General features: G+C 41.2%; 1 protein-coding gene and 1 pseudogene across 1 annotated transcript in view; both read right to left on the bottom strand.

The window, feature by feature from the left end:
- SPHKAP (SPHK1 interactor, AKAP domain containing) overlaps positions 1-10,815 on the bottom strand; it is a 65,001-nt gene extending 54,186 nt beyond the window's left edge. The window contains exon 1 of the mRNA XM_053986712.1: positions 10,588-10,815. The gene's annotated coding sequence lies outside the window, so the exon portion shown is untranslated. The remainder of the gene's footprint in view (positions 1-10,587) is intronic.
- Positions 10,816-11,147: 332 nt separating this feature from the next.
- Positions 11,148-11,877, bottom strand: LOC128812261 (translation initiation factor IF-2-like; annotated as a pseudogene).
- Between the last annotated feature and the right edge of the window lie 3,458 nt (positions 11,878-15,335).

Below are 15,335 nucleotides of genomic sequence, written 5' to 3'. Positions count from 1 at the left end.
CTGAAGGGAAGAGTAATGTGATGAAGATGTTCATAACTTATAAGTAAATGCATATGTCATGATTTTATTTGAATAGAAAATGTGTGTAGCTAATCAAAACTTGCTAGCTGTTTGCGTGTTTTCCTTTTTAGATTGATTACAAATCAAATAGACTGTACAAGCATAATTGAAATGTGGTAGGTAGTCAGGATTATGCACGTGATCAGAAGGTGAACATCACTTTCATCTTCTGAATGGTATTTCCTAAAATTCAGCAGACTTTCTGAAATTCTTTGTACCACCTCTCCACAGAAATAATAAATCTGGCTTTGGAATTATGAGATTAAGAAAGAGGTCCTGTCTGTACCTCTGTACCTAAATACAGATATTGAAGATAGGAGCTTGAGAATTTCCCACTGTTGCAACATTACTTTCAGCTACTTTTAAAAACATAAAGGGCAAAATTGTTACTGAAAACAAACTACTGATACTGGAAAACCAGATATTTTTAAAGACACAATTTGAATTATGGAACAGCTTAAGGGCTTGGAAACAAAAAAGTATGTGTATGACAAGCCAAGTGGTTATAGTATAATGATGTACAGTGTTCTTTATTACAAAGCATGAGAATTGACTTCAGTGTAGTGAAGATGCACCTGTCCATATCACAGCAGTTAACGTCTCTGAATACTACAGGAAATTGTAAAAAAAAATTATTCTAAACCTGAAGATTCCTCAGCCATCAGTAAGCCACAGAACTATCAGTAAAGCATGACAACTTCTTTGTTTACCTTTTTCCCCCTTTTTGGGGGAAAGGCGGGGGAGAGAAGCATTTCTGTGATCTAAGTCAATCAGAGCAGAGGGAGAAAAATATGATGAGGTGATCAGGAATTTCTATTATCAGGAATCTGTAAGGTATGTGCTTGCTGAACCAGTGTTAGACACATGGACAGTGACACCAGCAAAAAAATAACCAGGTCAGTCTGTTCTCAGTTGTGAAGGAGGGAGTGCTTCAAGTGAAACAGGCAGATTAGCCTCACCCGCAACACAATGGTGGCTTGCAGGTATTTTGGGAGCCACCAATGATATTTTGATCTCCTGTTTGGCCGAATAGATTTAAGCAGGTGTTCTGAACCCAAATGCTTGAATTCATCCCATCTACTCAACCACAAGAGAACCGAGATTTTGGTGCTGTGAGCAAGGCCAGGAGATTTGGTTGATATTCTTCTAAGAAGAGTCTGCTCTTCTTCCTCTGTTCTCAGTAATAACGCTGCCCAATTTCTACAGCCAACGTCATTTCTACAGCCGTAAAATGCAGGCAATTTGTAGCCTGTTGTAATTAGTTCCTTCGGTCAGGTACCTACACCAACATATCTATGCATTAAAAGTAAAACTGGTCAAAATGACACTATATAGTTGTGATATTTGTCCCTATTAAACTCAATTTGATTATGGGAAATATTTTACCTTAATGATATCTAAAGTACTTTCAAAAGTACCTATCCAGCAAATGTATTATTTCTAGTGAACATATCTATTTCTTCAACATCATTATGTTTCCCAGCCCTTTCCATTTGCAAGAAAGCCAAGTTGGTTTAGATTCCTGCTAAACCTTCCAAAACATTGTCTAGGATTATAATAGAGTTCAGAAAGCAGTATGTTTTTTACCTTGACTAATGATACTAGAAAAGTAAAACAATAGTCTAAAAATAAGTGTTTTCATATGAAGTATTCACAGAAATTTCCTATTCTCTTTAATCCAGTATTGTTTCTGTGACCACCTGCAGTTACATTCATAAACTATCTAGTTAAAATGTCAGGGTACATTCTGCTTATTTTAATGCCAAAGAATACATTTTGTCGTGGCTTATTCACAACAGATCTTATTTTAACATATTTTACATGCCTGAAATAAACAATTCTGATTTGCTACTAATATCCCACAGAAACAAAAATCTTACCAATTTTGATGCTGTGTGAATATGTCAATGAGTACAGTCTGTGACTAGACAGAAAAAAAATCTCAAAACTCATTAGCTTGAAAGTATGATTTTTTTAAAAAAAGCATAACATTGTAAGAGATGTGAACAAACTGAAGCTGCTTCTAATCAACTTGGCTTTTAATATGATAAAACATGCTTTTGTGCCATTCTGTCAAGACACTGCAAACATTATATTTGGTTTAACTTGCTTCAATTTGTGAAACTTTTTTTTTCCATGAACTGTAATATGATTAACAGGATTGAGTGGTAGGTGAAGGCAACATTCACAACTTTTTCCTCACTTATACCAGCTTAAAAAAAGCATGAGATTTCAGTCCAAGAAACTTGAACTTTTTTGGCAATGTGAATGCTTATTTCTACTCTCTAAAATCTACAGCCTTTCATACTCTATAATGAACATGGGACATTATCTTTAGGACTCTAACAATGAATCAGGTCAATGTGTTATTAATTTAATTAATTCCTTGGTAGCATGATGTAGATAAACTGCCATTGCTTTGCAATGAACTTCAGAATAATTATGAAACTGTTGTGATACCTGGGCTTGACATGGTTAACTTGTTCCCACTGGGATACACAAGGTCCAGCAGGACCATCTGCACCATGGACTGAGCTCAGGTTAAGCTCTCAGACAGCTTTATCACTGCCTGCAGTGTGTTTCTGTCAGTACTTGCCAAATGAGTATTCCTACACTTACAACTAATGAAAAAAAAATATAAACCAGCTCTTCCTATTAACGTCATTAAGAGTAGAGATTGCCACTTGTTTCATGCCTTTGGGAGTGTTTAAATTTTACTCTGATCAATTCTCTTTCAATTCAAAGCTCTTTCAATTCAAAGGAACAAAAAAAGAAGGATGCACTTAAATCCAGGTTTCACCAAATTCCTTCCTATCGTTTCATTAGTGGAGGTCACAGTAACAATTGCAGCTACAGAAAGACACGGGTAACACAGAAGTCTGGTTCTGTGTATGCAAAAGCAATTCATGCAACGTAAACCCAGTCCTACAGCCTCTTTGTTTGTTTCCTTATTGGACTTGGACTAGTATTTGTATTTATATTGCTTGTTTATGGTCTGTTGCTATTTTTTTCAGTGGTTAATTAATTTTCTTATACGTGATGCCTTAAAAGCCTTGCCTTCTGAATCAGAAAATCATCTGTTGCACTCAACAAATACGTCCTTACCTATTAATTAATTTTTCTTCTATGAAATATTTTCTACTGTTGCTAGTACCAAAAGATACCTCTCTCTTATAGTACTATGCACTGTTCCATAATGCACAGATTTCCAAAATCTGAAAAGTATGGGTATATTTGTAAAAGTACCAAAACTCGGTGTTTGGTAGCTATGCTAACACCTAAATTACATAATGCAAACACTGCTACAGGTCACCTATGCTACCTTTGGGAATGTGGATAAAGTGACCATTGGATTACACTGAATTTATGGCATGTATTACGTTTAGGATTGAAGGTCTTGGCTAATACAATGTAATCATATAACTAAGCTCCCTAAGAGCTGTGCTATTACTTCTGTATTTTTAAATATTCAAGAAGCATTTTGTTTTATTCCAGTTGAGGGGAAGGCCTTATTCCAGAGTTAAAGTGAGGATAATGGGTTTTCATTTCAACACCACAGCATGCTAATCTTTTCCTTTTAAAAATAAATGACCTGTTCATTTTTATTAGATGTCTACAATGGTAATACACATTTTTCATGAGAAGGACATTGCCCTGACAACATGGAAGAGGAACAATCTATAAGTATGTTGTTGAAACATTACCCTGCTGATTTGATTTCTTCTCTTTTCAAATTGAAATAGCACAGATGGTTATAAATGCATCTTAGGGGAAACGGATTGGGACCTGATTTAAACACAGTTCTGAAAACTAATATTCTTTAATATTCTGAAGAGCCACTGCACGTAGTGAACAGCTCCATGGCTGACAGAATGCCTGTATATGAAATTTTGATAACTATGGAATCTCACAGAGACTACATGAGCACCACACATGCTTTTCACTGCTAAAAGAAAATACAAGTCCTATGAAATTCTGTGCATCTTTCTGTTTAGAAAGTTTTAACAACACCACAACAATGTAGTCGTTCAGTGAATTTCAGTTTCCCAGCAATTTATGTAATAGATCAAAAATTTTCCAGAAAACAAAAAAGCTCCCATAATACTTGGAAGATAGTTACTGCAAGTGCATGCATCCAGCTCAGGACAGTGCATGAAGGGTAAGTTTCAGTCTTAAAAGTCACTGCCTAGGGTTATACAGGACTTGTTGACCAGTTCTGAATTTCACTAGCAGTTAAATATGTACTCTAGCATCAAGTTCTGTGTTAGCAGTTTTAGAAAATAACTTTTCTTTCAGTGATAAATTAAATTTAATCAAGACTTACAAATGACACTTTCTTACACAGCAGTCAAGAATAATTAGATGTAAAAGAAATTGTGATGCCACAACAAGAGGAAACATAACTTTGATGACTATCTGTTGTGTGTCATGGGCACTTGCAGTAGCCAGATATTTAATAATAAGCAGGCAAGTCTTGAAGTGAAGAAAATTATTGAGGGAAACCAAAGAGATTAATGTCAACAATCCAAAGGTTGACAAGACTGAAAAAAGAAGTTTTAAAATTAATTCTGGGCAGCAAATAAATTCCAGATATTGTAGTATTAATCTGCACATGCTAACTTTGTAGCTCTGTTTAAAAGACAGCCAGAAATATGCAGTATGTTTTTTTTCTCCCTTTCAGTGAAGCAGGAGGAAGGGAAGCTGTACTGCACATGCAGTCTGAAGCACTACTGAATCCACTGATAAGCAAAGAGGTGGTTAAAAAATTGGGAAACAACCCCCAAAAATTTCTGACACTGAGATCCTGAGAGATGTGCAGTTTTTCAAAGTGCCTCATCCCCGTGAGTGCCAGGCAGGCTTCCCCTTTCTGCTTCTTCCCAGAGAGCACAGGCAAGAGCCTGTACAACACACCAGGAGAAGAGGAGCTGCTGCTGCATTTTATCCAGTGAGTTGGATTAATTAAAGCTATTGTTTTGATGTAGAAGTTTCTTCTTCTGAGAAAAAACTAAAGCTGCCTGCTGCACTTCTTAGTTAATGCTCAAAACTACATGGCTATTAGTGCTTGCATTCCTGGTCCTTCATGTTTAAGCTGCTTCTCCACTGAAATAAGTCAGTACTGTGTGTGAGAGCAGCTGCAGTGAGTGTAATACAGAGCAGTGAGCCTGCAGGGACCAGTGCAGGGACCCTGCCACCCCAAGCTGGCATCCTTAGAGGAGGGAGCTCTCTCAGCCTCCCTCTCAGCCTGCTCCTGCTCATCAGCACCTCTAGCACACCTCACTGCTGTCTGCATATGCCACTTCTGGCTGTTCAGGTGCCAATCATGGCTTAAAATACATGGCTTTAATACATGTTCTTTAGAAGGTGTTAAGTTTAGGGAAGGATAGCTGCATGAGGAGTGGCTGGGGTTCATTAGCCACAGAGCAGATTAAGGTTGCCATGAGTCTATGCCTCCCCCCCGCCCCGTGCCTTCTCAGGTAGTTGTGGATGTGACAGCCTGGTCAGAGAGCGATTTGTTTTCTCACAGTGGACTTGTGAGACTTTTTAGGGAGTTGTAGAGAAACGATGATAACTTGTTAGTATAAACAACCTGCAGGTGGTGTTTTCCTACTCTGTTTTTCTGTTCTTCTCAAGGACTGTTTGTGAGAAAGATGTTTTTGTTAATTAGCCAATCAAGTAGAGTGTGTCGAAGCTGTCTATAAAAAAGGAGAGTTTTTTGTATTAAAGCTGCTGTTGTGCAAACCAGCCTTCTGGTGAATCTGTGTCATTTCTTGCTCAACGGTGACAGGTAGTAACTGAACCAACCACACGTAAGAAGAAAGAGTAAAGTGATTAATATAGGGCTGAGGAAGGAGATGACAAGACCCTGATGAATTAGTGAGTGTGCCTACAATGATTACTGGGAGGAGGTCATAACCTAAATCATATACAAAATGAGCAGCATAGCAAGAGAATCTTATTATTCCAAATTATCACTGAAAGTTGTTAGTACTTCTCAATTGTGTCTGGAGAAGGAGAGGACTGAATCAAGGAGGAGAAGGGTTATTGTGCATAGGCAGACTGTGAACAGAGTGACTGACACTACTGCAACTACTGCAGTCACAAAAGGGAGAAGGGATGCATGGAATTAAAGCCAGAGCTGAAAGAGGAGATTAATGGATATTTTCAAGAAAACATGAGAAATTCATCTGGGAGGCTAGGGTAGACAGGATTAGAGAATTCAAACCATATGGAATTGGTTAAATAAGGAAGAAATGGAGATGCCAAGCCTGGACATAAGCAGCACGGTTTGGTCACTGTAGTGTGCAAGTGGGTTAGTGAAACAAAGCATGGAAATTCTATAGTTAACTTCTTTACTACTTCTACACTTCTCCTTCCTCCCTTCACCCAAAGTCCCATTCCTCATGCCTATGACCTTTGACAATTTAGGTTCCTTCTAGTTTTAGCTGGTTTTTTTTCTCCCCTGACCTCACTGAAGGAAAGCATCTCTGAGAATTTAGTCTATGTTTAACAACACAGGTTAGCCAGGTTAGTGAACTGCTTAAAGTAATTGCCCATGAAAAGAGGGCACAGCATGTCATTTCAGGGATTCCCATCACTGAGACTGAAACTAACATTGGAAGAAGTTAGTGAATATTGAAACATATCAGATAATTTTTCTGCCTGCTACACTCATATCTAGTTCATTCATCTGCTAATTTGCAAATAAAAAGTACACCCAGCAAGTATTAAACTGATTCCTCTGGTTGGGCTGCAGTACTGGTTCTGCATGAGTGCAGAAAAATAAATTTCATCTTCCTATGTGATGCCAGCTGCTGCTCTAATGCATGTTGTTTCCTGATAATGGGAGTTCTGACAGTACTCACTTGTTCAGGGGATATATTTGCTCTCTTTCATTTAAATAAGATTTGTAATACATTCGGTTTTCCTTTACTCACAGAGGTGGAAAAATATGGAGAACAGACCTCTAAGACATGGCCTATGTAGTCAGTCCCACTACCCATTGCTCCTCTTCACTTGGATTGCTTCACTCATCACTGGTAATTTTTCAGAATAAATGTTTAGTATTTATTTCTGTTTATGTGTTGCTTTTCTGCTTCTTTTATTTTTGTTGGTATTCTCTTCTCTTTAATGATTTATTCAAATTAAGTGTTATCTGTAGCTTAGTCCCATGGCTGTTGTGGAGTCTTTGCCTGCAATCTTGTCTCCTTAAAGGATCAAAGTTTTATTTCACTCATTCCTAAAAGCATCTTAGTTCAAAGCCACCAAATCTGTCTTCTCTGTAATACAAGATCCAGGCTGCTTTGCTGGAGCATAAGAGCAGCTGTCAGCTCTGTCTGTGACAGTGTTACGGAGTAAGTTCCAGTGGCACTGTGTGCCACATGCCTGCTGCCTGGAAGGAAGCTCTGATACAGCCACAGCTTTTGGATCTCTTCTCAGCTTTAAATAACTTACCTCTACATCTGAGGTCAGCCCTAGCACATTCGTCAGATGTAAAGAGTGCTTGGTTTCCATCAGAATCCTGTAAAACCAGAAAGGCTTTTCCTAGCCATTCTTGTGCACTATGTGCCACATCAGGTATTTCTGAGATGTAGCAAAGATCATTTTGTGTTGGTGATGCAACACTTTTTTTATTACATGCAGAGCAAGTTATCAGAAATAGAGAGAACTTGTCTATTCTTGGGCTTGTCTTTCCACTTTTTAAAATGCAAAACCTGCTACTTCTCATCTCTGTTGAGTGTACAGGCATTTTAATTTTTCCAAATTACTATCCAGTCTAAAGTTGCTTCTAAGCTCCACTGCTGTTTCCAATTCTGAATTGAAGAACACCTTTAATTCCTCCATTCCTTTCTAGTACTTACACAAAAGGTGTGTTGAAAGCAGGTTCCAGTCCAAAAGATATGTTGGAAGACTTTTATTTGGCAGTCAATATTTCTTTCAGATACATAAAACTGTGTACGTTTATAGGTTTGGTTTCATAAGCTTGAGCAGAAAAACTCCAGTTTTACTGAAGGGGGTGGTTGTATGTCCTTAAGCAGCTGTGCAGCAGCATCCCAGATAGTCACTAATACAGGGGCCAGAAACAAGGAAGTTCCTGTTTCATATGTAAAAAGTTCATGCATTTTTCTTCCTGTCTCTCACCTAATGAGGCAAAGTGCAAGCTGGTATATTTAAGATTTTAATGTGGGGGTGTTTATCCTCCACCGTAAAAAAACCACCAAACCAAAACCAGCCATCACAAACAAACAAAAACCCCAAACAATAAATCCTTACAGATCATATTTCCAGCTCCCCAACTGCAACATGCATCAAAAATGCTGCTTGAAGGGAAAGTGGCAGCTACCAGTTCTGTGCAGTTCCCTGCAGCTGCTCATCTGACCCCCAGGCTAAGTGTTCACTACAAGAAGCTGCTGCTGGAAATGCTAAATTATCAGAAGCCTGAAGGCCACTTGCCTGCTCTGCAGTGACTGCTGGCATCCCAACCCAGGGCTTATGGTTTTGCCTTCAGCTATGGAAGCCAAAGGAAGGGAAGGTACTGAGAAGGAATTGATGTGCACCCTGAGTTTTTGTTGAACTCTGGGAGTGATGGTCAGCAAGTGGGCAGAGCTGTGGTCTTGACTTAGGAAGGTATGTGTAGGTGACTAAGATAAGGTATAAACAGCCACAGAAACAGCTTAATGCCTAAAGTGATTCTGTAAGGAAAATAAAAAATACCCTTAATTTGTAACAGTTTGACAGTGAAAACTTTCTTTGGTGAGGTCAGTAAAGCTAACTCCTAAATGCTGACATTCAAAGTTTGTATTTCTCAACAGCTGCTGTAACTACATCTCAATTACAAGTTGCCTAAATATTGTATGGTGGGCATAATGAGCTGCAGGTGTATGAATGACAAGTTATCTGTTCCATGGCTTCCCAGATGTGCTTTTTTTTTTTCCTCAGGGTTTCCTGATGAAGACAGGAATGACCTGAAAAAACTACTTGCTGTTCTGGTCACCCTTCCTGGAGTCCTGTGATCCTTACACACAGACAGAAAGCTTACAATTAAAGCTTCAGCAAGGAAAGGGTTACCTTGATTAACAAAGAACAAGCAGCTGTCAACAGTGAGCCTCAGGAGATAAAAGAGATGAAAGAGAGAACGGTAGTTCTTGGTGTGGGAACGTCTGTCTGACCTGCTTAAGTTCCAGGAAGAGAATCACTCTTCAGGAAGATGAAAGAAGTACCTTGCTCACATGAATAAGATTAGCCTTGGCCTTGCTACAGAAATAGGCAATCTTATCTGGGTTAACAGGCCTATAGCAGAGGTGAAGAGATGACCAGATGGCAGAGCTCTGGACTAGAATAGGACTGGTTTCCTCAGTTTCTAAACACAGTGATGAAAAGCTTAGCAACAATTGTGGAGTTGGAAGATGGCTGTAGGCTGGAGGAGGTAAATTTGTAACAATGAGAACAAGACCATAGGCAAGGAAAGCAGCAGCTTGTCTAATTCTTGATACCTTCACGACTGTCGTGCTGGAATATCTGTTTATATTGGGGTGAAGATTGCATTCTACCCAATTTTTTTAGAGTGTGAAATACAAGATGTCATGTCATCTAATCTAAAAGTCTCTTTTGTCTTAAAGTCTGCATCTCTCTCTCTTTCAGATAGTGACTTCCCACAAAATACTAAAATTACTATAATCTCTTTGTTCTATAAAGTGTAAAAATGCATTAAAAATCATTTGCCATGATTAATAGCAAAAAAAAAAAAAAAAAGCTAAATAATTTTCATTTCACCCTGAAATGCCAAGGGAAAAACTGGCAAGCACTATTTCTAGATCAGGCAATTCAGATGGAAGTGCAAATGCATTATTAAGCTTTGGTCAGTAAATATTTATTGTTATGAAACACTATTCAATCCAGTCTCTCTAAGTGATTGCTTTAAAGCTTTTTGTTTCCTTCTAGTAAATAGAAGCAATTTCTCCTCAAAGTAATTATCACCCACTCAGGTGTCATTGTGCCTCCCTCCCCCAAGTAGTTCCTCTTGTGTGTTGAGGTAGTTACACATCGTTTCACCATCTTTCTTTTAAGGTTGTGCGTCCTCCAAACTTTATTTCTGTCGTTTTTTTTTCGACTCATTTAGACATTGCACTGGGAGCAACCAAACCAAAACGATTTGTAATAATTGACAGCATATGCTTTTTATCTCTGATAGTTTTAAATGGTACAATTTCTATAATACTTCTGTCTGCCTAATACTATCAAAATGCAATTTACTTGTGATTGTTGAAAATTATGCTTAACCACATCTTGCGTCTCCGGTAGGCTCCTGCCATCCGTACATCCATTTCCGTCTTGCAGGAAGTTTTGCGCTAATCGGTTCTTCATGACTGCTATAAATGCGCGTTTGGTGGAGCCAGGATAACAGAACTACAGCGATTTTTAGGGTTTTTCTTTCATCGTGAAACAATCTGATTAACTAGGTAGCGGACACGCTTCGAAGCGATTTCAGCACAACATCCTAAAGGTATCATTAAGCACTAATTAACTTACCGACTCTCTCGAGATGCTACGGCATGAAAACCAGCTGTCAGAGCGAATTTAGACGACAATGTCTATTTTTTCTTTCTATAGCAAGAAAAGCCCGCTAATTCCCGCTTTAGGCGTAGGGGCAGAGCCGCGGCGGGTGACCGATCACCTCCCGGCAGGTGCGGCGCGTCGCCCGCGCTTCCGCAGCCGCACGCGAATTCCCGGAGCCCCTCCGCGCCCGGCAGCGGCTCCGCTCCGCCGCTGCCCCGCCGGCACCGCAGAACCCGAGCGCGGCTCCTCCGTGACCGCTCTCAGGCCGGAGACCCCCGCCCGCCCCGCGGGCTCCCGCGCCGCGGAGAGCCCGGGCGGGGTGCTCGGCACCGTGCGGGGCCCCGCGGGCGCCCGGCGCCGATACTCACCCGGAGGCACCGGCGGCTCCGCGGCCGCCCTCACGCGGCGCGGCCCCGAGCGGCGCGGCCCGGAGCGCGCAGGCGGCGGCGCGCGGGGAGGGGCGCGGGCCCTACCTGGGGGCGGCGGGCGGGGGGCGCCCGGCCATGGCGGCGGCGAAGGCAACGGGACCCTCCGCTCCGGCCGTGTCGGGGCAGCGACGGCGCGTCCCCGGCGCTGCGGCGCCTCCCGGCCCTGCCCTCCGCCTCACTCCTCCCCCGCCCGCCCCGCCGCCTCCCCCGGCCCTCCCTCGCGGCCGAGCCCCGCGGGGCCCTGCGCTCCCCGGGGGTGCGGGCTGCGGCGGGGCCGAGCGCACAGGGCACCTCGGCGCAGGGACCCCGGCGAGCGCCGTCCCCCCGCAGGGCAGCGCCGTGCCCGGCACTCCTCGCACCTGCGAACCGCTGCCTGGCAGCCGGTGCCCGGCCGGGACATGCGGGAGGCGGCAGCCGGTCGGGAGCTGTTCGCTGGAGCGATGGAGGTGGCGGCTGCAGGAGTTCAGGACGGCTGCAGGAGTTGCTGGCGTTGTGCTCTGGCTGCAGTGTGGGAACGGGGACGTGACAGCGAGGTGCTCGTTGGCTCCAGAGAGAAACGGGCGATCCTTGCTGAGTCCTCGTTACGAATGTCATGATGTTCTTGGAGCCCCAGCCCCGTAAACCATGTGATTTAAATGACGGGGATTTCTTTCTGGCTGTCTCAGATGTGACACTCAAGCATTTTAGAGAAGGAGCCTAGAGTTAACTACAACTGACGTCTTGTTTTGAGCTCATTCAGACTATTTCATTTGGTTACTTTCAGCAAACTTTTCCTGGTTTGTTTACTTTTTCTTTTCAGGAAAATACCGAGTGTGTTGAGGCTCGGCTCTATCATGTTTGCATAACCATGTCAGAGAGTCTGTGCAGTACAAATGATTAGAATTGGTCTCTAGTCGTGAAAGGAGAGATTAAAAGCACTTGAATCACAAGAGAAGGATGCACAGTTCAAAACATTTTGAACCCAGAGCTTCCTGGGTTCAGCAGGAGTCCTTTTGCCTCAGGTGTGAAATTTGGAGGGCTGGAGACAACTGGTATCACCTTGTAGTTCCTGGCAAGATTCCACTTCTGTTGAGACTTGTTTCCAATAAGTTTATTCTCAAGGTCAAAGCCCAAGATGTGCCCTGTGCAGTTAGTTAATGAGTATTATGCTTCTGTTAGTTACATAGCAAACACTCAACAGGACTCCAGCAGTAAAACCACGGCAAGAACTTTCACAAATCTACAAATGCTGCTGAAAGCTTGACCTGTGTATGGTGAGCCCTGTTCTATAGTCAGTGCTCTGTTCAGAGATTTGTTGAGTGAATTCAAAGACAAAGAGGAAGGGCAGGGGGCAAGGGGATTAAATTCATGTTTGGACAACCTTTTGGGTTTTTTTTTCTGCAATAAAGATTCATCATTCCTCTTCTTTTGCCTTTCCTACACCTTACTATTCCCTTTAGTTGGCACATCATTATGAAATCATGAAGTTTACTGAGTTTTGGAAGGGCCTGGGGCATGTAGAGAGAATTATTTTATATATTAAATCAGGTTTTGTTCTCTGTTCCAATTTACAGTGCGGAAATTTCTTAACCAACTTTGGCTAGAGGCACAGTATCATTTAACTACTGAATCAACACTTTGTTGTTAAGAAAGGCTACCTGAAACCTAAAGGGTTTATTATTGGTGACTTCCACATAACCAAGAGGAAGAAGTTTCATCTTAATTTTTAAATATCTCAAGATTTTGTGCTAAGGATATGGATTACACCTTCTGTCAGCATGTGAAGTGACATAAGAGTCAGAAAGGCTAACAGCTACGTCATGGTCACTAAAGTTAAAGGTGAATTGAAGCAAAGAGAAGTATTGGGTTTTAAATGTAAAATGGAGAAGCTGAGGAAATAGAGACACAACAGTTAGCAGGGGGGTTGGACTAGATGGGTCAGAGGTCCAGAGCAGAGGGTTTGGATGAGATGGTCAGAGGTCTCTTCCCTGATTTCTGTGATACTACCTAGGTGTCTCTTAGGCTGCATTTGGGCTACTGATAAAGCTGGTCAAGGCTTATTTGCTTTACAGATGTGGTTTCCACATTCATATGCCTGGGTTTGCAGAACAGCTGCTTCAGTATTTTAAAATGTTTTGCTTCTGTTGTGAAGGGGAAGGTCAGGCAGACCTTCAGTTAGGGACTGAGAAAGGAAATGACCATTTTCTCTCAGTTATGTTGTCATTCCAGAAGTTCATAACAGGTTTTCTACTCTCTAATTTCAGTTTTTCTCTTGTAATTTGACAAAAGAGAAGAGACAGAGAAAGATAGGAGAGGTTTTTCCCTCATTAGGGGTGGGACTATATGTTGCTCAGTCTCACCTTTATGTTTGATTTTTGTTCTCTGATGTGATAAGGCTCTGAACCCTCATTTTTCTATCATAAACACCACCATGCATCAGTCCCTCACTCCAGCAGATAGCACTGACATTACCAATGTGCTGGTACTTTGTTTGATTTTTATCATGTCCTTGATGATGATGTGAAACCCTCTGATTCTCCCCATGTAATTTGATTTCTTCCCTTTTTTTTTTTTTTTTTTTTTGCATTAGTAAATCTTTATTTTCTGTTTCTGTCATCCTGCAAAAATTCCACAAACCTGTTGGACAGACATGTCCTCTTCTATTGCTTCTTCTCACTATTTCAGAGCCCTTCTTTGAGCCAGCCATTACAACTTGACTTCTTTGCAATCTACCAGAATTATCTTTTTCTTAGGTAGCCAGCACCGCTCTTCACTGAAAGCCCATAGTCTTTATTTCTGAGGGATTTAGCCAAGTACTACTTTGTGCCTTTGTTCTTATTCCTTGACAATGTTGGCACATAGCCTAAAAAGAACTATTCTTTTTCCTGGAATCCAACTTGACAGAAGAGAACTGATTACTGTCACACATTGACTTGTTTCAAAGCTGTCACCAGGAGTGTATTTTTCTCTCAGCTTTTAGATAGGAATTGGCACCAGGAAGAGAATGCTGTGGCATTTTAGTTAGCTGTCTTTTATATGTCAGCCTAGGACACTGTTCCCATACTGGATGACAGAAGGTTATGGCCAGAGAATACAATATTCTTATGTTTTAAGGGTACAGACTATTCCAGTTGTTAAGATTTTGCTGATTTCAGCTTTTATAAAAACCCAAAGGGCTGCTTAAAAATAATTAGTCAGCCCTTCTGTTGGGAAAAGAAGCAGAAGAAACTGCTGCAGAGCTGTTAGTTTGAACTGACAGAAACTGAAACAATAGCACCAAACCGAGCTGTCTCCTAAGAAAATATGTCAGTCATTCCTGAAAATCAGAGGGAGCCAAACTTACACTAGGCCTTTGATTAGACTTCAGCCATCCTTTGAGCTATTCCACACCCCATCTGGACATGGTCCTGCACAACCTGCTGTAGCTGACCCTGCTGGGCAGTGGGGTTGGACTAAGTGCTCTCAAGAGATCTCTTTCAACCCAGAAGATTCTGTGCTTTGTAGGATTCTGTGCTTCATTAGATTTCAAGTTTTGTTCACTTGCAGTGAAAAACACTCCCCAAAAACTCTGCTTATGTATGACTTGGTTTGTCTCAGGAACTCTACAGCTCTGTACTGACCCTGTAACTGGATGGTATTTTCAGGAATAGGTCAATGTTGTAGGGGACTAGAGGAAACAGAATTTTTCTTTCCACTTCTCTTTGCTTGTCCTTTAGCTGCTTTCTACAAAACTCTCCTAATTAAAAGTACAGAGGTGGAAAGCTTAGCATGTTGCAAAAGCAGGTTTAAAAACCTGTCAGCATTTTGGCATTTTCTGGACATAGGTATAATATTTCCAGAATAAATACAGTATTGTGAACCATCCCTCTTACATAATAAAAAATTTGATGCAGTTAGGACAAGCAGCATCTAATCCTCATAGGGGCCTTTGGACACTAGTGTTAATTAACAAGTGTTTTAGGATGAACCTCTCTTTATCCTCCTCACCCATGTTTGCTGTGCAGTTGGTGTGCACACAGATTACTGTTTTGATGGATATTTAGTTAGTCCTTTACAACTAAACTATATCCCCTTTCCAATGAATATTAAAGGGGTTCTACATGGTTGCCCTGACAAGTTTTTTCAATATAAGCCATCAAGCAGGATTTATATTTGTCTACTAGATGTTTGCTTACCAAGATGGATATTTCAGCTGGCTGTATTACCATGTGTTTGATTATTGTGCATAAGCAATGACCTCGTGCAGTCAGGTTATTGATGAGGTTGCATAATTCTCTTTGTGTTGTCGCTCAATAGATTGATTGAGCACTGACT

Source organism: Vidua macroura, chromosome 10 (assembly GCF_024509145.1).
Source record: "Vidua macroura isolate BioBank_ID:100142 chromosome 10, ASM2450914v1, whole genome shotgun sequence".
NCBI lineage: Eukaryota > Metazoa > Chordata > Aves > Passeriformes > Viduidae > Vidua > Vidua macroura.
Note: the sequence above shows the minus strand (reverse complement) of the source record. Positions and strands in the feature narration are given on the sequence as shown.